This window comes from Paroedura picta, chromosome 6 (assembly GCF_049243985.1).
Source record: "Paroedura picta isolate Pp20150507F chromosome 6, Ppicta_v3.0, whole genome shotgun sequence".
NCBI lineage: Eukaryota > Metazoa > Chordata > Lepidosauria > Squamata > Gekkonidae > Paroedura > Paroedura picta.
The window spans coordinates 53,060,407-53,088,354 of NC_135374.1; the positions used below are offsets into that span (position 1 = coordinate 53,060,407).

At 40.9% G+C, this 27,948-nt stretch overlaps 2 long non-coding RNA genes and 1 pseudogene across 2 annotated transcripts; 1 reads left to right on the forward strand and 2 right to left on the reverse strand.

Moving 5' to 3' along the window:
• On the reverse strand, positions 1–27,420 carry LOC143840690 (uncharacterized). Its single transcript, XR_013232321.1, has 3 exons — positions 27,323–27,420; positions 8,904–9,011; positions 1–31 (listed from the first exon to the last, which is right to left on the reverse strand). It is a non-coding gene; the product is annotated as an uncharacterized LOC143840690 (long non-coding RNA).
• LOC143840687 (large ribosomal subunit protein eL28 pseudogene) lies at positions 13,727–14,135 on the forward strand (annotated as a pseudogene).
• Positions 22,553–25,698, reverse strand: LOC143840691 (uncharacterized). Its single transcript, XR_013232322.1, has 3 exons — positions 25,658–25,698; positions 24,303–24,437; positions 22,553–22,764 (listed from the first exon to the last, which is right to left on the reverse strand). It is a non-coding gene; the product is annotated as an uncharacterized LOC143840691 (long non-coding RNA).
• Positions 27,421–27,948: the final 528 nt, after the last annotated feature.

Consider the following 27,948-nt stretch of genomic DNA (forward strand, 5'->3'; position numbering starts at 1 on the left):
TGTTCTCATCTATAACAGCTGTTTCTGGTACCTAGAAGGCACAGATACAAGTATTTGTTATCAGCATACATAATTCAGACCAAAAGGTGGGATACCAATTAAATGACTGGCTAAATAATTATTATATGATGTACAACTACCTAACCTACAGTGCAGTCGCAAACAGCATGAATACTAACAAGTTCACTAATTAGAACTGCACAGCAAGTCTAGCTGGAGGAGCACTGTGGAAATTCTCATACACTTTGCACTGCCCTCACTAGCCTGCATGTTTCTAGGGCAGAGTCTGCACTTACTTTCTTTATTCCATTGTCAATCCTGCTGAATTCAGGTCGCTTTGAACTCGGATCTTCCTCTCCCCCCCTCCCCATTGAAACAGGAAAGTGTTCTGCATGTGGTTAGGGTAGTTCAGAAGGGGGGGGGGAGCCAAGCTTCTTTCTTTCTTTTCTTGAAGGTGGGGGAAGAGGAGCCAGGCAGGGAGCCTCTTTCTTTTCTTGGAGGGGTGGGGGAGAAGATCGAAAAAGGCAGAGGAGGGAGGAAAAATCCAGGACCGGCAGAAGTTGAGAGAAATTAGGGGCTTCTCCTTTAAGGCAAGCTTGTCACATGACCAGGTGTAGCCTATCAGAGGTTCTCTACCATGGAGCTTGGTTTCCCAATCCGGATTTGAAAAATATTGAGCATTAAAAGCACTCTAAGATATTGCACAATAAAGGTAGGGTCACTCCAGATCAATCCTTCTTGCTGCAGAAGGAAAATTTAAATCGCCCCAAATCTAAACAGAAATCGCATTCTGTGTAGAGGGCAGGGACTGAATCGACCTGGGATTGGAATAAAAGCTCCATGCAGTTTACACCTAGGATACATTTTTAATCACTACACAGTTCTATGAAGGCTGCTGTCTTCCCACTTGAGTATATTTATTCACTACATGTTTATGATGCTTTTCAGACAAAAGAATTGGGTTCCAAAACTGCTTGCCACATTAAAAATAATATAAATATCATTTTATTGTAACAGAAAGCATGCATCTGTCAAACAAACAAAATCCCATTCTAAATCAATATGCTGACTTTCCTGTCAGTTCCCATTAAAACATGACTCAAACTGGTTTGCAAGTAGCTAAGTTTGTACCAACTGGGCAATTAATCACGCAGCTGGTAAAGTGAACCACCACTGTGATTTAGTGATTAAGTGTTAGTCTTGATCTGGAGAGCTCATTTAGATTTCCTCTCAGGACACTCTCTGTCTCTCTCCCTTCTCCATTGCTTCCTTCCCACAACCCTTCATTCAAGGTGGGTTGCAGAGGTATTTCTATGTTTGCCAGCCCATTGGTGGCAACAATGAGAAGCTTCTCAGTGATGGAGTTTTGGAAGGTGGCATCACTGATGCTGTGACATCATTTCTAGGCAGAAGCCTGGAATTTCATCCATCTCTCATCATATAGATTTGTGGGACTCATAGGCATTGAAGCATGCATGTGACATCATTTCCAGGCAGAAATTATAAATGTACTATATTCCCCCATTCCTTTTGTTTCTGTACATAGTCAGAAAGACCATGGTCATTCACCCTATTTTGTCACAGACTTTTGTTTCTTTCATGCCTAGATTTACATTTGTATGATATTTAAATGCAAATTATGTTTTATTCCATAAATGTGTATTTTAACACAGGACCCCCCCCCCATGGTTGTTGTTTAATTATCTTACCCAACCATCCATGAACCAATGGGAGAATTGATTTGACCTACTGAACAGGAGTACATGTATATGTAAGACAGAAGGAAATTAAACTGCTGTTGTATAAAGTGGTACAGTTGCTGTGGTACAGAGTGGCAGCTATAAGATGGTTCAGCAAGCTGCTCAAATTATACAGTAGTGAGGTGAGGAGATCCAAGACTCAACTAATTATGGGTCATGGTGTGATTGTTTGATAAACACGTTCACCAAAAAGTTCTCAGCATCCCTAATTATACATGGGTCATGTTTAGAAGATAAGAACAATGAAGAAGCATACACTCCATTGACGTAATTATCCTTAAAGGTTGTAACTCTGCTTAGGTGTGCACTGACAATCACTTTGATGCTTGCGTGATTATAATTGCTATGTCTTCCTTTAAGGAGATGTACACATACAGATTTCAACCACCTTCCTAATCTCTCCCAGTTCCCAGTTTTACATATGGTGTTAACTGTGTAAGAATATGAATGCTGAGCTACCTATTGTAATGAGGACAACCATGATGAATTTGTGTAGCTTTTTTAGTTTCTCAAAAACCTTACAGCAAACTCAGAGCTCATACATGTAGCAGATTTTATGTGTCATTGCATCACAACAAATATACCTCCTCCTTCTCTGTTGAACTTTCTTTCACCTAAGTTTGGACCATGAGACATCCATTTTTATTATTTGTTTTCTAAAATTGGTGAGGTTTAAATTCTATTGATAGATCTCAGGGATGCTTTATAATGTAGCATTTTAAGGACTCCTCTAAACTGTTCTAATCAGTACTAGCCATATTGAGCAAATAATTCTCTTCAACTCACGTCTTCTCCTGACGTGAAGAGTTGACTAAAGATTTTCTTTAAAATCTCTAATGTGAATAAATTACTAGGATGTCTATGCAAAATATCAAGCCAACCCCCCCCTCAAATATAGTAGTTATTAGTTACTGTGTTTATTCAAATCAATGTATCTTATCCCTTATGGGTTCAAGTGAATTCTATTAACGTTAAACATATATATGGCAAAGACAGAGAAAATTGACTGTTACAGTGACTGCACACCTAACTTAGGAGGCACTTGAGCTTGCCCTACACTCAAAAAGGATTCCAGATTCTTGAACACTGCTCTGAACTCATGGTTTTTTATGCTTTGCTGCTTAATGAATACATTTCAACTTCCCTTATTTTGCACTTTTCAAATATAAATGTCAATTGGCAGCTTTTACAAAACTACATCCTGTCTGCTTGTCACATTGCCTTTCAACCATGAACAGTATATAATTCACTATTATCTTGTTGACAAGGCTATGATTTGTTTCGCACATCATTGTTCATTAAGATAATATGTACCTGTGCTCTAGTCTCATCCCACTTCAAGCCTCAACTACTAACACATTCATGGCCAATTAATTCTATCTGGAAAGAAGCAGTTAGGAGTTTAGGCTCCTTCCTTTCCTTTTAGCATGTCATCCGTATCTGAAGTGTAATGTCTGATAAATCATTAGATACACAATAGAAGGAAAACAGTCAGCATCAGTAACTGGCCTGATGCATACTTTTTATAGTGACTTCAAAATGTGGATCAAGAATCCGTACAGTGAGGCCATCCACACATAGGTGTATTTTGCTATAGTTCTAGGACACTCCTCATGTTTGCTCAAAAATCCAGGAACTGAAAAAGGTGCTTTAATTTGTCTCCAAACATAGAATATTGCATGAGATCTCATAAAATTTCATTAAGTCATCAATGACATTAAGAGGCCACTTACAACTACAGCAAAAAAGGAACATGCTGATGGAAGTGCCCAGAGAAAGGAAGTAGAGCAAGCAAAAAGGCAGGTGTGGGGGGACAAAAAGGGATTGAACATTCTGGAAGAGGGCAGGAAAAGCAAGAGAAAGCAGTGGGAAGGAGTGAAAACGCTAGTGAAAGGGCTGATGGAGAAGAAGTGGGGAGAGGAAACAAGAACTCTGCCTACACTCAACATCAATAGCCATGGTTTACTCTTACAGTTGACCATATAAACATGCAGAAAATATGGGAAAGCCTTACCATCTTTTGTAATGCCAAAAGCTAAGATTTAACCACCCATATTACTGCACTGATATTTCAAAAAAATTAATATCATTGCATTACAATAGACAAGCAACCCTTGTGGAACCCCTCCCAGTATATGTACTAAAGCATCTTAAAGACATTTCTTTTATTTTTACAGACTAGAAAATTATCTGAACATCAAACACAATTCAGATTGTCAGAAGTGTGTCACATTAGCCATGCACACATATGTCCAAAACTTCTGGGCCTGATTAGTTTTTAGCTTGTAATATGCACATATTCTACAGCAAAGTATACACTAGGGAAACATTAACTTACCAGCCATCTGTTAGATGACAAAAGCATCTAAGCAGGGATCAAAGGAATGCCTACATTACACAAAAAGTAATGCTGGAGTTCAGAAAGTAGACTGTCTAAGCATAAAAATTCTTGGGGCTTTTCTATGCTGGGATTTTGCTCCATCAAGGCTTCTTAGTCTTTTTTCCTCCCATGCAATGAGCATTATTTCAAATCATTGGTATTTGAGTTTTTGCTATTTCTTTTTCAGACCTCTTTTTTGTTGCTCTGAAAAAAGGGGTTAAAAAAGCCCACCTAGTACAATAGCGGGGCCAAGACTCACGAAAGCCGTGTATTGAGGCGGCAGGGGGGTGGCTACGACGGTAGGTGCAGCTGTTTGCCGAGGCAAGCACAGGCTCGACAGCAACATGCTACGTCAGCCTGGTGGGGGTGGGTGGCTGAGCCACCCCTATATAGGGTGCTGCGTGTTTGGCCTCGGCTTCTCTACCCCTGGTTCTTTGGCAGACATCTTCCCTCCCATCCTGTTCTTATGATTGTTCGGTTTTGTATCTGAACTTCATCACAGCTGTGGGGGTTTGCCATGAGAAGGAGCCTGTTGGCAGGGGCCCTGTTTGTGTACAGGAGTCCCTGGAAGCATGGTGGGACTTCTTAAAAGGTGGCACACCAAGGGGAAGCCACCCGGCTGGGTAGGCTTAACAACATCCATTGGCCAGGGGACCAGAAGGTTGGTGCCCTTTGGCTCATCTCTTTCCTGTTAGAATAGGATTCTGAGAGGCAAGGAGATCCTAGTTCCAGGTTGGGAATAGGATGAACTCCAGGGCTCCTCTCAGAGTGTGGGATTGAGGGACCAGTCAGCTGACTGCTAGGTCGAGCTCTCTTCTTATTGGTGCCAACTTTTTTATTTGTTGAATAAAGCTGCAGCCATTTAAAAAGCCAGAACACTTGTGTCACACCAGATTGCAGCCATAAAATGCCCCACTGCAAGTCAACAACAACTAGAAAACAATACTGTGTGTAAGAGAGGGGGGAAATGCAGTTAAGGTGTGAGTTGTATGCAGGGGGGGAGGAATTGGTTACTTTAATTTATACAGTATTCTAAAACTCTGCTTATGTGCAAGGACAAATACTGGGCTAGATTCCAAAGTACACATATCTTTAAACCGCCCGCGGGCTGTGTCCTGGATAAAAACTCGGAGGAGCGAATCAGGAGCCGCAAAGCAGCTCCTGATTCGCTCCTCCGAGTGGCACTCCAGGGCCAAGTGTCCAATTGGGAGGCGCGCAAAGCTGCCGACACGACGAGGACCAACATCAGCTGCGGCCCGCGCTGCAACATGGCTGCCGATAGGAGGACGCCAGTGCCGAGCCGCCCCAACAGCCCATGGCCTGCCTTCTCACGTCCTCCTGCTGCCAGACGCCACTGCAAGGCCGCCGTCGAGCCGCTGCCCGCCGCTCACTCAGGCAGCCATGCTCCGGCTTGCGAAGGTGAGTCCCTGCCTTCTCCCCGCCGCTGGCCCGGCCTTGCCATCCTGACCATCCCCCGAGTCCACTCCTGCGGCTGGGGGAAGCCGCAGCCGCGCCCAGCCATCAACAGATCGCTCTCTGCCTTCTCCTCGATGCCCCAAGCCCCCTCCAGCGAAGATGCCCCGGGAGAACAGCCCTGGTCGCGGCCCAGATCCCCGGGAAGCCTTCACCCTGCGAAGGCTTTCCTACGGACTGCCCGCTAGCACCCATTTTATTTAACAATAAAATGGGCTTTATTCCTAGTCCTTATGTATAAAGCGGATAGACATGCTGACCAAAGTATTTGTGTCTTATGAAGTTGTATGAATAGCATTAAAGGGATCATTGCAATCCTGCTCACTGTGACTAGCCCAAGGTCACCCAGCATGTGGAGGAGCAGGGAATCAAATCCAGCTTACCACATTGGAAACCGCTGCTCTTAATCACTACACCAAGCTGTACAAATTGCCGTTACCTTAAAGAGATGCAGCTGGAGCACAGGCAGAATAAGCTGTTGCAGGTGTAAGACTTTTTTGACTTGCTCACTGACTGTTATGGGATTATTTTCATTTAACTTTGGACCTTGTAGCCCATGGCTTCTTAGAGCAGTCCAAGAAGGAAGACAGTTATTTCCTACATAGAGAGGTGATTATGTGGTCAATAAAGTTTGCAATTTCAAAAAGAAAAGAAACAAATACTTTTTATTCCTGTGTGTGTGCGTGGGGGGGGGGGAATGACACACAGCCCCTATCCCAAGCTGCTCTTTCCTCCAGGAGAACTAATCATAGAATCATAGAATCATAGAGTTGGAAGGGGCCACACAGGCCATCTAGTCCAACCCCCTCCTCAACGCAGGATCAACCCAAAGCATCCTAAAGCATCCAAGAAAAGTGTGTATCCAACTTTGCTTGAAGACTGCCAGTGAGGGGGAGCTCACCACCTCCTTAGGCAGCCTATTCCACTGCTGAACTACTCTCACTGTGAAAAATTTTTCTTGATATCTAGCCTATATCGTTGTACTTGAAGTTTAAACCCAGATCTCTGCAGTCTGGAGAGGAGCTTCCATTTTGGAGGTTTTCCAGGTCTCATCTGGAGGCTGTGAAAATTTTTTGACTGTGAAAATTTTTTTCTTGATATCTAGCCTATATCATTGTACTTGAAGTTTAAACCCAGATCTATGCAGTCTGGAGAGGAGCTTCCATTCTGGGGGTTTTCCAGGTCTCATCTGAGGCTGGCATCCCTTAATAGTATCAGGAATGCCGGGCTACAAGCTGGAAACTGGAGATTGCATTTCTGGGGTTTCTTGAAGCCTGAAGAATATTTCAGGGGTTTCTCAATCGTAAAAAAATTGAGAAAAGCTGACATAGAGCCAGTAATTGAGAAACTCACTGTAAGTTCTTTGCCAACCAATGTTTTCATTTTTGTTTGAAACATAAAACTTTTTTGATTTACTTCTCAGCTACCCTGATGTCAGTGATATGTCAGCATTCTTAGGACTGATTTAAGTGCCTAAATGTGTGCCAAGTTCAACCATACTAACTAATCGTATCCACTTTTTTGCCTAAAATGTTGATGAAAATTAATAATAATTAACAATAAAAATGCACTCGCAGTAGCAGAAGCACTTAAGAGGGAAAAAACTATTGCAACCTTCTGCATGCTAACTAGCGGTAAAGCCCCTTCACCCACCAAATCAAGTTAACTACTGATAAAAATGTATAGGGCTGATTACTGAAATAGCCTTTGATTCAGTCTCATTGTCCCGCTGGCAAATTTGCAGGGGTGCATTCCCCCCCCCCAAGCAGCCCCCTCTCCCCTTAGGTCTTTGCTGGTTAACATTTTTCACATAACTCTGCATTTGCTCAAAATCAAGATGTGGCAAAGACCTGACAAATATATGGCACAAATAAAACATAAATAGGAAATCATGTTACTGTTATCAACATTCTTGTTATTATATTGTGTTCCCTCATTTAAAATGCTTCTGTGTAATCTGGCTATTAAAAAAAAACAAGGTTTAAATAACATATCCTGGGAAACAATGGACATTCAACACAGCAGCTATCTCTGTAAATTCAGTTTGAGAACTCTTATTAATGTATAATAGTAACTATGATTATAGCATCATTGGACATATTGAGAAAAGAGGCAAGTCCTTTAAATTTTCAAATTATTTTCCTTGGATACACATTTAGAATTTATTTCCATGATCTAAGCTATAACTTAAAAGTTGCTATTGTCCAATCATTGCATATTAGGCAATGTTTCCATACTAGCATTGGAATGCAAACCTTCTCAATCTACAATTTTGGCATCGAAGCACAAGATCTTAGGTCCTTCCTCAGAATGCCCTTGTACATCAAAGGCTAGAGTTTTGCCTTCCCAAGGTCAGTAGATGGTGTGTGGAGTGCTTTGGCCTAATTCGGTGTGTTGAGAGGGGGGCTGTAGAGGACTTTATGCTGCCATTGGATCTTTTATTCTATGTTTTATTGGGGTTTTATAGTAAACTACTATGAGCCAGCTTGGTCTGGGAGTGGCGGTCAAGAAATCAAATAAATGAATGAATAATAAATAATAAAATGATGCTGATCATATGACACAAATCTTGTCAATCAATACAACTTTTCTTCTCCTCTCTCTCTCTCTCTCTCTTGAGTCACATTCAGTCATCATCTCATAACCAATCCCTGGCTAGAACCAGGCACTTAACAAGTACTGATACTGCAGGAGTACATTATGAAAGCTGGAACAAAGTTGCCAGGTTTTATCTGTAGGTTGATGGTACCATACTCTACATGATCAACAAATTACTTTTTGGGTTAAGGGGGCTAAAGGTTCTATGTGTTCCTTGATCAAAGTTTTTAAAGCCGCTGCTGTGGACCATTGCACTTAAAATGAGGCAAACCACAAAAGTTCATTCCTGTAATAATGAAAAATCTGAATCAATGTTCAGCACAGGTTGAAGAAATATCTTCCAAGTGGATACAGGTAGGGAAAGGTAAATGCAAGTTGGCCCAAATTTAAGCAACCAAGACCATACAGTTACAGTTGAAGCTGCAACATGATCCCCAGAATCAACCTATCCAATGAAGCAAAGAACAGACATGAAGCCAACCATATTAACACTGGATTGTGTGGGGTGAGTGTATTTGTGAACATATGTTGCTTGATCTTTTGGGACTCTGTGAGATTTCTGGATAAATAGCCATGAACTTGTTCACACATTCATCTTTACCAGGACTGATTATCCTCAGTCAGATAATAAAGTTGACATAAGAGCAATCTAAAACCAAGCCTCATTAAACCAGAGAAGAAATATAAGTCACCTCTTAGTTTCTTCAGTATACGATCTACTGATAGGGTCTGTGGCATTCTTTATCTCTTTCCTTTGATCAGATTCAGGCTTTCCTTAAAGACAGGTGATATAATCAGTACTGAAAGACAGTAATAAATATTGTATTGTAACTATCAAGTGTATAACAACAATATTTCTTAAAGAACGACAGCAATAATTTCAGTGATCTTTATAGCAATTAGCCTACGTAGTGAAACTTGAAAAATTCAGTGACTGTCGATGAAGGCAAGAGCAACTGGGTGAGTGAGATCTTTTTGATGAGTATGGTAAATGGGCTGTCTACAAAATATGACAATTTATCTGTTGCACCAGGTGAGAAATAAGAGATTTATGATTCTATCTCCTTCAGGATTTGTCAAGCTGCTTCATGGAACTCAGTTTCATTAGGAAATCCTCATGAGAATGTTTTTTTTTCAAATACTGACTCCTGAATGCACATTACTTCCTTACTCTTGATAGTCTTTTCCAAGGAGCTGTTACATAGTAATTGAATCCAAGGAACTGTAATTATGAGGCAAAAGATAGCTACTAGGCATGAGCATTTTGGACTGTTCCAGCCAAAAAGTACCCAAATCAGGCTTGATTTGGGCACAGATAAAAATGGTCTGAATCACAAACCATCATTTGTTTGTATGGCTGAATCATGGCTGTCCAAAATGCCCAAATTGCAATTTGGCATGATTCAGCTGTTTCAGATGGCCATTTAAAGTTTTAAGATACACACAGAGTGGGAACGGCTTGTAGCTTTCCTGCTCTCTGTTTCCTGCCTTTGCTCTGGCTCCCAGTGAATGCTACACAGTGAATGTGGAGATGGGGAGGGATTGGCTTCTGATATTCCCATTGCAAAGGGGAGAGAAGGAAAATACTCTTTCTCTTCCTTTCACTCCAAGATTTGGCGGAAAAGAAGCAATGTTTTTGATCTTCCCATTGCAAAATACAGGGGATAATTATTTCTGTCCAATCTTCTCTCAGCAATATTTTTAAAAATTTTCTGTTGTACAAGGTGGAAGATAAAGTGCTATTTCTCTGCTTTTCTCTGCAATCCAATAAATCTGCTCTGCAGTTTTTCTGTACTTTTTATTTCTTGGCAGTTTTAATCAACAAGCCCTGGACCTGTTTGTATTATGATTGTTTATTGTGATACTGTGTTGTGTTTGGTTGCAATTGTTGGTTATTGATGTACATGTTCTACAGACTGTTTTATGTATGGTTCTCTGTTATAATGTAAACCACCCTGAGCCTCCGGGGAGGGCGGTATAGAAGTATGATAATTAATAAATAAATAAATAAATAAATAAATAAATAAATAAATAAATAAATAAATAAATAAATAAATAAATTGGAGGGTTTAAAAATCATGACATTTATTTTTTTCATATTGATTCAATTGTGTTTTTATAATTATTTTATATTTGTATTATAAGTCACAATGAGTTCCACCAGGGAGAAAGGTGGCTAATGAAAGTTATAAACAAAAAAAGATAAAATATTATCTGTATCCAAAGTCAACAGTGGGGGTGGAAACAAGGAAAGAAGCTAATTGTTTCTTCCCCTTTCCCATCTCAAAATGAGAGTTCCTTTGCACTCTAAGCTGGCAGCTTAGAAAGAAGGGAAGAAAAGAAGATAAATCAGGTGAGCTTCTAATCACCTCCCCAAAGTTTCCAGAATTAGAGTTCAGAAGACCACAACTTCAAACTGAGTTCCACAATCAGCTGGGGTCTTGTTATTCCCCACCTGCAGGAAATGAATTATGCAGTATATGGGGGGAAAGCTCCAGAAGCAAGAGAATTTGACTCCCAACTGATTCTTCATCAGCTGGCAGTTGGTTTCTGATATCTTCAATTAGTCTGTTTCTTTGAGCACCTGAGCAGTTTTCTGCCTACACTGGTTGCCCTTTCACCATGGTAGATAGAATATGAGCAGAAGTGGCAGTAAAGTGGCAGATATTTGAGCATACCTCATTTGGATACAATTAACTTCAACAACATCCTTCCACAGGGCCTGCAAAATGGAGCTCTTCTGCCAGGCTTATAGTTGAGGCCGGCGCCTCCCCTTTTTAGATTGCCCCCCCCCCTACATCAGCAGTGACCCCTGGTTTCCCAGATAGTTCCTCCACCATCAGCTGGGGTGGGTTGGGGATTGTTTTTAGGTATTTTTATGTATTAGGGGTTTTATGGGGGGTTTACATGTTGTCACCTGCCGCGAGTCTTAGGGGAGTGGCGGGCTAGAAATCCAATAATAATAACAACAAGGAGTTTATCATGACTAGACATCAGGATAGCTATCTAAAGCTAATGGGGTTTGTGAGAATGGTAATAGTCAGAGATTTATTTGCAAGTGAATATTTATTTATTTACTGGCATATTTCTTTCTTTGTCTAAAGCAAGCTCAAGTTTGTTTACATAAATAATTCCCCCAAAAATAAAGACCAACTAATAATACAGTCTAAATATACATATCAGTTAAAAACAATCTAACAACTTATGAAAATAAGTGACAGAACTGACAGAACATTAGCTCAACCAAATCAATTGACCAACTCACATTAAAAGAACCTTGAGATGGATTTCCAAGGCAAGGGCCAGCTACCGTTCCATACAAGATTTCTTCCTTTATTTCATAATACACTTGTTCAACTATGTACAAGACCATCATAATACATAATACAACTATTTCTTTGTTTGTGTATTTATTATTAACCCTCCCTGAAGGCTCAGAGTAGTTCACATAAAACAGAACAGAAACAATACTGATAACTTAGTTTAACAATAATAAATGAAGTGAAACAAGCAAGATGGAATAGTAAAAAAATTAAACATTAAAGTAACCCCTACTGATAGCCCAGTGGGTTGGGCAGAATTATGGTGGGTGCCATAGGAGGGAGGCTCAGGGGGAGGGCCCTTGAGAAGCAGTGGTTCATGTCAACCTCAACCAAATGCCTGGTGAATGAGCTCCCATTTCAGGCCCTGCAGAACTTTTCAAGTTCCAACAGGGCCCTGATTTCCTCTGGGAGCTCATTCCACCAGGTGGGGGCCAGGATAGATAAAGCTCTGGCCCTGGTTGAGGCCATTTAGAAAAGTGGCAAGAGGCATTGGGTCCCACATAGTGTTCCGGTATCCAGTTGGATCCATAAGTCTCCATGGGTGAGCTAAAATCTGCTCGACACCCAACTAAGGAGGGCATTTAGGGCATAGTGGTCTGACCATGGCATGGCCTCAGATGAAACCAGATCCATATTCAAACCTGTGCTGAAAATGAGGTCCATGTTGTGGCCTGCCTGATTGGTAGGACCAACAACAAACTGTGAGAGCCCTTCTGTTGCCATGGCTGACACCAGATCCAGCCCCTTTCTAGAGGGTGGCATCTCATCATAGACATTAAAGTCCCCCAGAATTAAGAGTCTGGATAACTGTAGAGTCCAGGCCACTACCTCATCCAGCCTGGCTGGCAGGGCATCTGGAGGTACACCGACCAGATGGTCACACAATCAGTTGAGTCCCAACCGAGGCCTACACACTCAATTCCTGGAATTGACAGTACGGGAAGAGCCCTAAAGGTGAAATCTTCATGGGTTAGGATTACCACCCCTCCTCCCTACCATGCAGCCCGAGACTTATGGAGGACAGAGTATGTGGCAGGGACTAGTGCTTTGACGGCAACTGGCTCAGCCTCCATGACCTAGGTCTCTATCACACATGCCAGGTCCACACTGTTACTAGCAAAATAGTTTTGCAGTATGTAGGTATTATTTATCAACCTGGCATTGCTCAGCATCAGTGTCAGAGGTGGGTTGTTCACCTTTGCCTCCACCCTAGTGGAGGGATGGGACGGAGGTTGGAGGGTACCCGAGCATGTCTGCATCTCAAGTCCCTTCACTAATCCCACCTCCTCCCATGTCCTCCTTTAATTAATGCCCACTGCACAAAATTTTAAGAGAGAGAGAGCTGGGTCTGAGGCTAACCCCACTAAGGCTGGACTGATAACTGAGTGCTAAATCAGATGTTATGGCAGCCAGTGCTTCAACCCATGACTGCTGATGCCATTCAAGAGAACAATTTGACATTAAAATTAGGGGGAATAGTTGAGATAGTTTCACTTATATCTTTTCAAATACCCAATCAGTCATGGGCTCTTATGGCACCTGAAAACAAGATCACCTGGTCACCATGCACCCCTCCAACATTTTTTTAAACATTCAAATTCTTTTCTAGGATGCTATCAATGGCCATGGTTTAACCCTGTTGTTGTCATAATGTTTAGTTTGGCTGTGAGGTAAAACTGGCAGATACAAAACAGTCTGATTTTTAAAATGAACAAGAATGAAGTTTATTTAGAAAAATACAACTTGACGTCAATATTAACACTAAAGAACTGTTGGGAGTTAGGTTTTCCACAGTATATGTCTCAGGAAAACAGTCAGCACAGCAGTTTACTAACTGTTAGTTACATACCAGGTCCACAAGATTCTGCTGACCTACTGTAACTCTTCAGTCATTAGTTCCCTCATCAAGGAAATTTGACCAAAGATCTTATATTCCCTCAGATTTTTTTTTCAAAACAAACCCTCAAATTGCTGACTTTCAGTCTTCAAAACCTCACTTATTCTTAAAATAATATATTCTTAAAATGTTATTCTCATATTCTGCCAAACCACTTTCACTATCAAGACTTAATTTTCCCCAGTAGAGCTTCTACTGCTCTGATAGGCTGAGCTCTACCTGTCACAGTTCTTTAAAATAGCAGGGAGGATTTTTCCCATTCCCAGCAATGGTAGCAGCAAGTGGTCCCTGAAAGATGTCTGCTTATATGCAAGGGATGATTATGTGCAACTGCTCAAGTTTCCATAACAAAAAGAACAAGCAAACCTACAGCACAGAACCCAACAAAATTAAAGCTTACAACTCTTTCCACTACAATGGGCTGATCCATTACAAGACTTTCCAGGTGGAACCTGTTGCTAAAGGGAATCATTGTGGTCCTCAAGAAACGCACAGGCCAGTGGAAGCCAGCCACCTCCTATGAGAAGATCACCATCAACAAAAACATGTGAACCACACTCAGCAGCATCTGCTGCACCATCTGCAAGAACAATTACCATAAGGACCTGCACATGGTTGCCTTGCATTGCGCGAGCACAATTTTTTGCAACCAGAAGCCAGTGACGGTGAAGAAGAAGCCGACCTGGGCCACCAAGGCTGCCTAAAACAGTTGTTACAATTATCCAATAAAAGCTTAGAACCAGGGGAAAAAATAACACAGAGAATCAGAAATCCTCTAGCAGCCACATCCAAAACTCTAGGGCTATTACTAAAAAGCTTGAAAAGAAAATAGTTTATTGCCAATATAAAATGCCCTTGTAAATTACCAATTTGAATCAAGTATGCCATAATTTGCAGTGCATATTATACATGAAGATTTAAAATATATTTAACAAGCATATTTTTATTCATTCCTGCATCTGTTTATGCTTAATTGCTTCTGTGGACCTTTGAAGCAAAGGAAGCCATTTGCAAGTACCTTTCATGGGTCAAATGTCTCAGATAATGCCTGCATCACAATGGTTTAAAGTTTCTCAGTCTCAGATTCTGGAAAAAAGTCAAGGGCATTTTTTTCTGAGTAACTTGGTTTGCTTAAAATGCTTGAATTGCTTTGACAGTCAGATGTAATTGTTAGAGGACACTAATTTGGTCTTGACAATATTGATATTGGCATTTTTGTGACAGTCCTCTATTTCTGATTTCCTTTCTGAGTAATTTAAACAGTAGGATGAAGTGGAGTGCAGTGGTGTTACAGAGTGAAAATGTAAGTAATAAAGACTGCCAAGTTAAGTTGAGTCATTTGTATTATGGTTAGCCAGGGGCTTCAGGAATCTGAATGGTACAATTGTACTACTGAATGCCTTGGCACTAAATGTTTATAAATGAAACCCGACATAGATATATGTGAAATATACCAACGTACTCATATCCAGCACATCTACATTTTCCCCAGTCTGATAACTATTACACGCATAGAAGGCTGTACTTGGGAGAATTCGGCCATGATTATTTGAATTTGTACAATTTACGTAATTTATATAATACAAACATGTAATTTGAATTTCATGTTGAATCATATAGCATAGTCTTTTACTACTCAGTCAGCACCCATGTTGAAACCCAAGGTCATCACTAATAACGTAGCTGCCTAAATTGTGCCCTTTAAGGTAAGGAATGCTCTAACCAAAGAATAATCATTTAAAAAACACATTTAAATCTATGGGTCAAATTAAGGGCATGCTTAACTTGCACTTTTGAAATCAATGGAATTGCAGAAATTGTCAGTTTTTCTGGGATAGTTTCCTAATTTTCTTCTGTCTTTTTACTTTCTGTTACTTTGTGTTATCAGATAAATGTATGCTTCTCTTCAGCTCCTCACTTTTAGATTTGCTTGCTTGGATTGAATACAGAAGCAAAACATATCAGAAATACATGCTTGGCCAAATCCAGTATACTTAAAACACTGCATGAAGTAATAAAGGATCTTTTAAAAAGTTAAGTAAGACCATTTGTGCACCGGAGTGCGCTGGTCTGCAAGCTGGAATCTGAGCCAGGGCAGGTTGCCTCACCTCTTCCTGCTCCTGCACAGGGGAACATTTGGCCTGGTGCACCTTGTCCACCTTGGAATTGTGCTCCCACATGGGAGCAGAACTGGGACAGTGAAGTTCCCAGTGCAGAAATGATTGGTAAAGATGAGAAAAACATTGTGAGTCTTAAGATGCTGAGAAAGTTATCTTGTTTGGACAGGGAAATAGGAAGAATATGTGTTCTTGGTGGTTTGTGGATGAAGCAGAATGCTTTCTGTTCCCTGTGAAAGCCATAAAAACAGCTGAGTAACTGCTCAACTGTTTTTGAGCTGTCTTCTGGAGTCCCTTTGAAGTTTAATGAACTATCCTTAGACTTCCAGACTGCTGGCCCTTTTGGGGGATAGGATGCCCACTATATATGTTAAAGGCAAAAAAAGCCTAAACCCAATGTAGATGAGCTAAAAGTGTGATCATCTGCCTGGCCAAATTATATCAAGACTTTTTCCTCAGAGGTGAAGGAGTCATACAGAGAGAAAGCCAGGCAGTCAGGACTTGTATACAGTAATAAAATTCATGCCAAAAACATTCAAGAGCATCTCATCCCATTCCACTCGTACACTGGCTCACTTTCATACTTTTTTCCTGAAAAAGCGCGTTTACGATTGCAGAAGAAGTACTTAGAAGCAAGTTCTATTAAATAAAAGAGATTTGTTTATATATTTATTTTTTCCTGAATAAACTTGCATAGGATTGAGCTATACCTACCAGTTCTACAGCTATCTTCATGATGCAAAACAGTGAACCTGGATCCAGTTTATAGTTTGCATATATTTTCCTACATATAATTTTATAGTTTGTATATAAGCTTTTTATTTTAAGGTTTGTTGCTGTTAATTATAGTCTATCTGCTTCATGAGTTATATAATACAGATCTACAAAATATTCTTTTTCTTTTCCTCTTTGTTCTTGATCCAAAAGAAAACCTAAGCCTTGTAATTGCATAAAGTTCCTGGTCTGAGCTGAAGCCAGCTGGGAGCTTTCTCAAAGTACTCCTGCATCCATGAATCATTCATTTGGTCAGGTCTATTAATTCCATTACAACAGTAAAACATCCTAAGGGACCCAAACTCAATCCTCCTTCTGTCTTCTGGCTTTACAAGGAAATCTAAAAGAGAAAGGTGGGCTTTTTAAAAAAGTAAGGTTCATTCATTTATTACATTTGGCATGGCAAATCATGAAATGGCAAGCAAACAAAAATGGGAATTTAACAGAGATACGGTCAGTCTGGAACGTCAGAATCCACATTATACTCTGTCACGTATAAAAAGTATTATTTACCACACAAGAAAGTGAAACTTTGTGAAACAATTTTTTTAATGTTAAAAGATGTTAGAAAAAACAAGGGATTCCACACAATTTGCAGGAGACTTGGCAGTCAAGCATACCATGGCTAGCTGCCATGACTGCCCATGTGCTAAGCCTCATATTGGTCAGTGTTAGCAGCTGCTTAGCAATCAGCTGCAGCTCTGACATCTGTGGGAGAAATCAAAAGACCTGCCAAACTGCAGCACTGGTAGAAGGAAGTGTGGAGGGCTTACCAAAGAGCGGCTGTGAATAACCGCAGCCACCATTGATGCTGTGGCGGGTAGGGATGAGGGAGAAGATACTCCATGGCAGAGCATCAAGGAGGAGCGTGGGTGGGGCACATGCACTTTGCACGGGTTGGGAAGAACCATGGGTACAAGGCACCTGTATAAGGCGACACGTGCATGGTGGAGGCCTCTTCTCCCACAGCTGCTAAGCAAAGCAGCTTCCCACCCACCCTGTTATACTGTTGGGTAAAGCAAAGTTAATAGGTTATGGAATAAAGGATATGGATATGTGCATTATTAGTCTTATAAATGTTAAATTGGTATTTGAGAATTTGTTGCAGCTGTGGAAGGGCAAGGGGATGTAGTCTGGATAAGGGAGGGGAGTAAGGATGGGGATAAAATTACTCCCCAGAGAAGGAGTCTTGTGAAGAGGCTGTAGATTCTGGTGGGCTGACCCAAAGAGCAGCTCCAGTAGAAATTAGGAAATGGGGTGGGCAGAAGGAGGTTTATGCCTTTTGGAGAACCCCATGAGTCATTCAACTGGATGGATATCCAGTGGCAAGGGGAACCCATGGCCTCAGCTGGGGACTGGGATGGGTTCCCAGGACACTGACAGGGTTGGTGGGTCATATGATCCAGTTAAGGTAACAGGTTCCCTCTCCCCTTGCTAGCCAACACATGTTGTTAAATAAAGCTGTGGCCTGTTTGCCAAAAGAATATGTGTGAAAGTCATCCTACAACCCAGCAGGCCAGCCTGCAAGTCAAACTGTAGTGGCACTTCCCATTCTACAGTGGTGCCAGAGGTTGCTGAGGTGCAACCTCTGTTTATCTCACATATAGCATGGTGCAATGCAGAGTACTTCATTGTACCACAGTGCATATGAGGAACTGTTCAACAGACAGCATTGGGCACCTCAAAGAAAAGTGAACACCCCGCTGAAGAACTGGCTCCCTACTTGTGCAACATGTAAGACTGAACAAGTCGAGACAGCAGATGTTTGAGCATGCCTTGAAAAAAGATTGTAAATGTGGCAAAAACATGATAAGAAAGAACATTCCTTTGTATTTAAAACTATATTTCTAAAAAAAGAACTAATCTTTATCTTTCAATTTATGGACATGTTTTCCTACTGACATTTGCTAAGGGAGACTGCAGTGGTGATAAAAACCATTGGTACTGATGAGCTACTTTGCTGTGATATTTTTAGGAATAGTAGGTGAAGAACAGCAGATAAGACTGGAATTTGAACCATGGGGGCTTTATGACATTGGGCAGGGGGGACAGCACCACTCAGTATGGGTGCTGTGCAAGCATGAAAGCATTGCCTGGTAGTATTAGCTTCAATATTATTCAAATAAGTATGTCATTACCTTTGTGTCAACAGTCTTTGGAGACTACTCTTTAGATATAACCAGAGCCTGTTAGAGATTTGCATGCACCTTGGTCAAAAGAGTATAACTACAGGTTTGATTTCCAGATCCAGCTGTGTTAAATTGTGGTCAGGGAAGAGCTCTTATGATAATATAATAGTTCTGATTTTTACTGCTAGTTTTTAATCAGGTTTATCAGGTTTCCATTGGATCTTCTCTTTTTTGTTTGGCTTCGTAGTTTGTGGTTTAAATCTTGTTCATAGGTTGGGAAGTGCTTATCCTTTATCTTTCAGAGCCTTTATCTTTAAATTGATTTTTCCCTTTTGTTGATTTTCATCTTTTCCCATGTGTCCGACCTGTGGTATAGTCTTGGTGGTGGTGTTGGCTTGCTTTTTGCTTTAATAGTTTGATAAATTTTGGACAATGGCTGAAGTGATAATGAAGCACCATGAAGCCATGGGGACATGTGGAGGGGGAGACAGTGTTTCTTAGTAGTACCTTCCCAGTTGAAGAATAGTTAGTTTTTATACCCTGCTTTTTTCTGCCGAAAGGAGACTCGTGGTGGCTTATAATAGCTGGCCTTTCCTCTTCCCACAACAGAAACCCCGTGAGGTAGTTGAGGCTGAGAGAGCTCTGAAAGAAACTGCTCTGTGAGAACAGTTTCTAACAGGACTATGACTAGCTCAAGGTCACCCCGCTAGCCCAAGGTCACCAAGCATGTGGAGGAGCAGGGAATCAAATCCAGCTAACCAAATAGAAGTGTTGCTCTTAACCACTATACCAAGCTGTACAAATTGCCATTGCCTTAAAGAGATGTAGCCAGAGCACAGGCAGAAGAAGCTGTTGCAGGAGGATGTTGTAAGTCTTTTTTTTAACTTGCTCATTGTCTGGTTATGGGATTCTTTTCTATTAAATCTAAACCTTCTTGCTATTGGCAAGGAGGAATGCTTTTGTATTCTGTGTTTTCTCTTTCTCTGTGTGCTTATTTGTGTTCAGAAGAGAGTTCTACAGAGCCACCCATCCCCGTCCCAAGCAGCTCTTTCTTCGAGAGGTTGTGATCTTTGCTGTCTGGAGAGGAGCTTTCATGTGAGTGGAGAGCCCACCTGGAGGCTGGCATCCCTGAACAGTGGCAGGGATGCTAGCCTCCAGCTTGCACTTGTAGATCCCACTTTTGAGGTTTCTCAAAGACTGAAGAATATTTCAGGTCATTTTCAATGGTAAGCATGTTGAGACATAGAGACATAGAGGCAGACATTAGGAAATCCTTTGTAAGTTCTTTGACAGCCAATATTTTCATTTTTGTTTGTAACATACAACTGTTTTAGATTTGCTTTGATATTGATCTGAAGAACAGACTGAAAGGTTTTCAGTTCTTCAAGCAAATGTTGCTATCAATTAAACATCTTCATTGAAGGAAGAAACTGTGACAAGCATATGAATTATTGGATGTTTATTGTTATTATCAATTAGTTCCACATAGCATTTCTCTTTGTTTCCCACCTGGAGCCTGGCATTCCTGCAGCTCCATGGGATCTAGAGCCATAAGGACCCCCCTCCCGAAGTCACCCTTTTTTCCAGGGGGACTGATCTCTATTGCCTGGAAATAACCTGCCATTCTAGCAAATCCCCAGATCCCAACTAGAGATTTGCATCCTGCAACCTGTCTGGGGCACAGTGACACAGAGTTCCCCCCTCCCAAGCAAGCCCTTTCATCTCCAGGAGCCTGGTGATGAGTTGCTATGCAGAGTCTCCCCTCCAAAACACTCATTCTTCGGTGGGGAACTGATCTCTATAGCCTGCATATGACCACCAGTTCCAGGAGATTTTCAGACCATATCTGGAGGCTGTTCAGGAATGTTCCTTAAGGTTTGGAGGCAGGACCTCAAGAGTCCAGGGGTGGGTGGGAACTTTTGCCATGTAGTGAGCCCCCAGGAAGGCCTCAGTGCAGGTGTGCACCCTAGCACCCATTGTTTCCCTGGGTACAATGGGCTTTATCTCTAGTTTCTTAAATAAAATATCTGCCCCTCCCCCATGACTCATGAGATTATGTGCATTGGATGAGAGCAGCAAGGTTGCAGGTAGGTGTGTATGTGGCCCAGAGAAATGATTACAGTCTGGCCTTTCCTGCCCTTTCTAATTAATAAAGATACCTTCACCAGCAGTGGCATGTCACAGTTACTCTCATATTCACTGTGTGCATGTTTGCTTGCTTGTAATTACATGCTGTCTATATATTTGTAGTACTAAACTGATTCAAGCCTAATTTCTGTTCACATTTTTTTCTCCACTCTGTCTTTTCAGACTTCCTAATCATATTACCACTGGATCTTCTGGTACATTATCTCCAGTAATTTATTTTATTTCTCCCAGGAAATCTTAGTAGTGAATGAGAATGTTCACATATTAGGATATATTAAGAAAGAATTATCAGATTGAAGAGGGCTTTGCACTTCTTGAATCTCTCCATGAATAAGTACTCCAATAGTACAAAGCTGAGTATGTAGTCTCATATTTTGATCTTTCACTTTTATTTTAAGGAAAAGTTATTTATATCTCCCCATATCCACAGGATGGCATATGTGTATACAACACAGAAAATGTTTCCCTATCTGTAAACTGCTCCCGCAGTAGGAATAAAGCAGTAAGGGATAAGTGGGTGGAGAAAGGGGCGGGGCAGGCCCAGGATAAAAACTCAAAGGGGACAATCGGGAGCTGCTTTGCAGCTCCCGATTGGCCCCTCCGAGTGTCATTCCAGGGCCAAGGGGCCAATCGGGAGCCACGCAGCATGCGGCTCCTGATTGGCCCCTTGGTCCGTCCCGGACTTGGAGGTAAGAGGGCTGGGGCAAGAGGCTTCAGCGCTAAGAAAGGAGCAGGACCGCCATGTCAAAGACGCAGTGGCCCTGCCCCTTTCCCCGCACCAAAGCCAGGGCCTCGGGGGGGGGAGGGAGCAGGGGGAGAGGCTTCGGAACGGGAAAAGGAGCAGGGGCCTCGGCGGGGAAGTCGGTGGGGGCAGCAGGGTGGGGGGGCCGCCTGGAGGGCTGCAAGGGGGCCGGGGGCAGCAGCCGGCATGCTAGCACCCATTGTATTACAAAATACAATGGGCTTTATCTCTAGTCTATCTATAATTTCACCAGGAGGATCCCTTGTGAGAGTTATTAAATGGGTGAGGAGTACAATGGCAGTAAAAATTACAAGTAGAAAAATGTATCTCAGAAACCAATGGACATTAAAAATAAATGGAATAATTCAGTAACTATATGTTATGTACAGTTCCATGAATTTTCCACAATTGTAATGCATTCAGGGGCAGTAATTTAGGAATGACTAGAGTACAGTGAAAGTACTAATCAGTTCTTCTCTCTTATTCTGTTTTTCTGCTAAAAATTAATATGCACACACACCATTGCTTTTACTTGCACTGGAAAAAAATGAGTATCTATAATTTTTACCAGCAGGAGTAAATGGAGATTGGAATGGTTACTTAGGGAAAATGGCATGAGAAAAAATAGTTAAATAGTTCTCCACACAATTTCCCTTCTTTTAAATTAGAACCAGAGACTGCCTCTTTGAGTAACAGTGTTGGAAATGTATTTAATGTTGAAAAAGAATTATTGTAGTTTATTACTCCAGTGAATATATTTAGAAACAAGTATAATTAATCCAATCAATATATTTTTAAAAGAACCAAAAACATAAATTGTGTTCCTCTCTAATAGCTCATTAATATATTCAAGTGATGTTGCATGAATTTGACCAATCACTGCTATTAAAAAGCAGTCTTTAATTAAAGGTACTTTTACTGTAATTGGAAAATATGGAAAGAAAACTGTGCTACTAGCTCTGTGAAATATTTTTTTTTAAATGTAGTACAAATACAAGGAACCACTGAGTCATAAATATGAATCTACCCCCCCACACACACACAGATATCAGAGCTAATTAGAGAGATTAAGTGAATAACTAATGTTCCAAGTTAAAGCACAGCATGAGGTATATTTTTATCTCACTGCATGGAGAAGTGAAATCTTTAAAGACATGAATTCTGATTGTGTAAATGTTGCTCCATACAACAAAGTATGTAATTTATTTCCAGTACAAAACCAAGGGCTTCTTAGGGCACTCTTGCATCTCCCTTTTTGTAAGAACCATTTAACAGAACACTTGAAGGAACATTTGTGTTTAATGATATCAGTATATGCCAATATTATAAATATTAGGGGTAGACAATTGTCATGGTGAATTTTCATATTTGATATTCTTAAGATTAATATTTGAATCGTTGTCTTCAATGGGCAGTAAGACTTCTGAAAAATAAGAGTTTTTTTTTAAATACACACGCACACACACATATATATATATATAACCATTTTTCACTGCAACTGCTTTGGTTGCCTTTGGCCAGCGCACCAAAAGTGATGGAAGTTAGTAATCCACTGAGAGTTCAGAAACCCTTATAATACATGCATAGCTTCCTATGATGTTAAAGGGGCCTTAGGCTGTGAAGAAACAAGATTTTGATGCTGTAGCTTCCAGGTTCAAGTAAAGTTGTACCACAAGGCAGTTGAGACAGCATAGGCTGTAATGAGTCAAGAAGGAGGCTGACACCAGGAAGGCAAAAATGTAGGTTGTCTCCCTCCAAAACAAACGAACAGTATGCCTGAGAGCCTCATTATAGAGCCAGGTATAATAATGCTAGTAACCCATTGATACAGGTTCATTCATGGTGCGTATTATGGCATCAGTTGGCCAGAGGCAATTTTCTCTCCCTTCCAATAAGAACATTATTATACATGAAGCCTAAATTGCCTTTGGCCCTCTTATGTCATTTCTGTTACTTCTCTCTAATATGGGAGAAAGCAGCACAGACTAATTTAAATAGCAGTTTGGTCATCATAAATATTATAGTCATGCTACATTTAAGGATGTACTTTGAAAAAGAGGTTTTTAATAACTTCAAAAACTTGATTTATTTTTGCTCTTGTATTAATTGTCCTTTCTAGTTGGAGGTCCTTGGTTCTAATGACTCGGATCCCCATTACTATGCAAGAGCCTATGACCAGAGTATACTAGGAATTAATACATAGATATATTCAAGAATTTAAATGGTTTGATCTGTTCTCATTGGAAGGTGAAGCTATATAAAGGAACAGGCCACTGAGGAAAGATTGGTGTTTGAAAGTGGGTAAGCATCTGGATTATTTTTTGGCTTTTTGATTTAACTATAATATATGAACATAATAGAACACAGGAATATAACAAAGACATTCAAGGATTCTTTATTTGGAGTGCCATTTGAGTTGGTTTTTCTCTTCTTTTTTGCATTTATGGGCCAACTTGCCTTCTCTTGCTAAGATCTGTAGTCGAAGCAAAGGCTACCCGTCAGTCAAAATCCAAGAGAAAATCAACTAAACTGATGATGGCTAAGAGTTTTATTCTAACCAAATGTATCAATCACACAATGTATATAAAGTCAAAATGAGGTTAGTTTTTTTGAGTATTTCAAATATTTTGGACTATTTCTGATTGGGAGCCAAAGTATATGTTAATAATGTAATTGTCATGTATTTTGCAGATGTGAATGTGAAGAACTTTTAATATTTATTGGAAAGTAAAATTAGTTCCTATAAGGAATGCTGCTAAATAGATTATGGTCTTTGTGTTTTTGTCCATAATTACTGAGTTTATTTTTCTTTATCTATACATAGTAACTGAAGAAGTCCTTCGAAAATGAGGTATCCATCATGTGATTTGTTGGAATACAATTGTTAGACATCATCAATTTTGTTGATTTTCCCTTGCTAAATCTGTACAGACAACTCTCCCATGTGTTGACTGAACTTACAAGGATGGAGGACAGGCACAAGTACACTCCCACTCTTTGAGTAATTGCAGGCTTGTGAACATGGCATCTAAATGCGAGAAGTGACCACTTGAACACTTCTTCCTGATCATCCGTGACACTGTTTTTCAAATGTTGCTGAAAATGGGGAGGAAACATATGCTCAGACAGTTCCTCCATGTGTTTATACCATTGCTTTAGCTGGCTTGTTTCCCTGAGGGGTTTTGGAACAATTAGGACCTAGCAAGGTGAAGCCCAGAAAATGCCTTCAGAACAGCTGGGGTTGCTTTTCCCTAGCTGATGGTGAGTAAAAATGCCTTAGTAGATCAGCCAGTTTGCAAAGCCACTAATTGTATGCTCTAGACCCTGACAAGTTGTAATCAACAGGGAAATTCCCTGATCATGAGAAGACCAACGGACTTGGAAACTTGAAGCCAGGACAAGTTTCATTGAGGTACCTGTTACCCAAATCAGTACATGTGTTGGGCCTATAATGTACAAAGCATCTTCTACAGATGAAGGGTCAGACATGTCACCAGAGTGATTATTTTGGGAACTAACTGGCCTAATGTATACTGGTGACCTGATTTGATACATCACTCAGTTATAAAGGGGGGAAAAGATATATAGAGACTCTCAAACAAAACCACCTTTGTTCTAAGAAGATATTGAGATAAAAATTTAAATGCAATGAAAACAAAAACATGAAGCCATGTTGTAATATACAAATGCCACCTTTGGTAGTTGCCAAATTGAGTCAGGGGGTGTACATAAGGAGCGTGAGGGGAAATGAAGGGTGAAAGGAAAAGCATCTGTTGCCTTGTCTTGAATTTATTGTCCAGAAGAGCAGGGGAAATAGGATGATAAATTGATGTGAGAATCAGATTCTTGCATATATATGTGAATCTCTTACACAAAAGCCCTAGTTTGCCTCCTGGCCTATCATAGCTCCCTTCACACACCCCCCAGACTGTATAATCCAAGTTTCTTCAGCCTTCCCCCTTAATTATCTTGGCTGCTCTGTTTTGTCCTGTTACCAACTCTGTGGTGTCCTTCTGGACATTCACGTCTAGGCTGCCAGTTTTGGCTGTGGAATATCTAGATATTTGGGGTGGGGGTTAGGGACGTCAGTGGGATGGAATGCCATAGAGTCCATCTTCTCCAGTGGAACTGACCTCTGCTGTCTGGAGATCGCCTGTATTAGCAGGAATTCTCCAGACTCACCCACAGTCTGGCAAACCAATCCACTGAGCAAAGCCCCACACTGAAGTTGTTCTGAGGGGCAGAATGAACTTGGAAGGCTTGGGTTCAAATCTCCAATCATCTATGAAGTTTCATCCAGTCACTGTCAGCCTTACCTACTTGTTGGCATTGTTGTTGTTGGCATTAAATGAAGGCACAGAGAACCATATACATCATACCATTCTGTTCGGGGGGGAAAGTGTATTATAGAGAACATATTAGGATCCAAGTAAAATGTCATCATCCCAATCTCCCCAAAATATAGCCACCCAAGATACAGAACTAGGATACCCCAACCCCATAACTCATTAACTTTTGAGAGTCTGCAGGGCCCGGTTTGGAAGCTATTGCAGCATATGCACCCTTGGCTGCTGAGCCATGGCTGCCACCTCCTCCATCCTCCTCAATCCCCACAACGCCTCCCCTGGTACCTGAGCAAATGAACAAGGAGGGAGGAGGATGAGAAGGCTACTGGAGATAGTGGTATGAGGCAAGGCATGAGAGGGGGCCCGGCCATGCTATAGATAGAGGGGGCCTGGCCAAGCTGGCAGAGGTGAGCAGAAGAATGAAGGAAGTGCTGCCGAGCTACCTGCCAGGCTATCAGCAACAGCACCCAGGGAGCAGGCCCAAATGCCATTTTATAAGCAGTGGAGGGTCAGGAGCTCACACGCCGCCACTGCTGATGTCACCATTCTGGTTGCTGCTACTGCCTCTACCGTCATCAGTAGCAGCATGCTGGTGATACACCTTCTTATCAGTGGTAGAGAGTTGGGGGCTTGCACACCGCAGCTGCTGATGCCTCCACTGGCATCAAAAGTCCAGGAAATAAACCTACTGCAAAGTCAGGGAAGGGATGGGATTGATGTGCCATATTTATGGGTTTGAATCACAGAATCGTAGAGTTGGAAGTGGCCATCTAGTCCAACCCCCTGCTCAATGCAGGATCAGCCTTAAGCATCCTAAAGCATCCAAGAAAAGTGTGTATCCAACCTTTGCTTGAAGACTGCCAGTGAGGGGGAGCTCACCACCTCCTTAGGCAGCCTATTCCACTGCTGAACTAAGGAAGGATAAGGCACAGAAAATACATGTCTCGGAAGAGTAGAAGACAGAAAACAGAGTACAAGAAGGTATCTCAGGTGGGGTGTTTAAGTTACTAGCCTGTAGATCGGTTTAGGCTTGTATGATTAGGCTAGCGATGGTTTGATGACATTGCTTGGCATTGGTTTCAGAGATGCTGCAAATTTCACTGTGAATAACTTCTGTGGCTGAATTTACCATAATTAATTAATTAATTAATTAATTCCTTAATTTCTATACTGTGCTCCCATGAAGTTAGCCATCATATGTAAACCACTATGTCTGGTCATTACAAGCTGACACAAATGCCTACCAAACGAAATGCTGTTGATTCAAACTGACTGACAGTCACTGACATGACTAAAAACTACTTAACTAACAGAAGGATAGGATTTAATTGAAACACAGGATTCATTGATGACTGATGTATATGATGTTTAATGATCTGATTGTCTAAACAATTGTCTACTCAGTTTTGCAGGAAAGATGCTAGGGCTAGGAGAACTCAGTAGGATTATATGAGAACACATGCAGGAAAACCAATATTGTGATACTGCATGGTTGGGAAGGAATACAATGAAACAACCCATTAAAAACCTGCAAACAGATCAATAAACATTCAAATTGATTTGTCAAACAATGTGTCTGTTCACAAATGGCAAACGGGGCACAAGGAGAACCAGCAGGTGTTTGAGAATCCCTACCTGGATTTGAGATTGAATTAGTGGGGCAGGCTGTATTCTGAGGAACCTTCTACAGCCTCAGGTTATTGTCTTGCAGACATGAATCAATTATTCTTGGCTGTAGGAATGAGAGAACATTTAGAAGCCTTAGACAAATGTAGTGTTCCATGTACTGTCTGAGAGTGTAAAGGAGAACTATTGGTTCAGGGGTCTATAGTACTATTTTAAAAACTCTTCTTTTTTTATACTGTGATATTAAACTGGATTATTTTATCCAGACCTCTGGCTAAGTTCAATGATCTCTTAGGTGAATGCAAACATAGGGGTCCCTGTGGAGTTGTGGCTTTCTTTGCAACACACTGGTCAATCTAAACAACATCAATTCTGCATTAATGCTGCCAATCCTGCCTAACCTGGTGGAGGTGGGATAACAAGGATTTGATGGGAAATAAATAGAGCTTTTCCAAGCCATAGAAACAGATTCCATCGAAATCTTTAGGAAAATATTCCAATATAATATAAATATAATATTATATAAATATAATAAATAAATAAATAAATAAAATAATGGCCTACAGACTGGGAACATTCAATCTACATTTCAGTTCTGAAAAAGAGACATGAAAAACTGCAGCAAATATCAGATC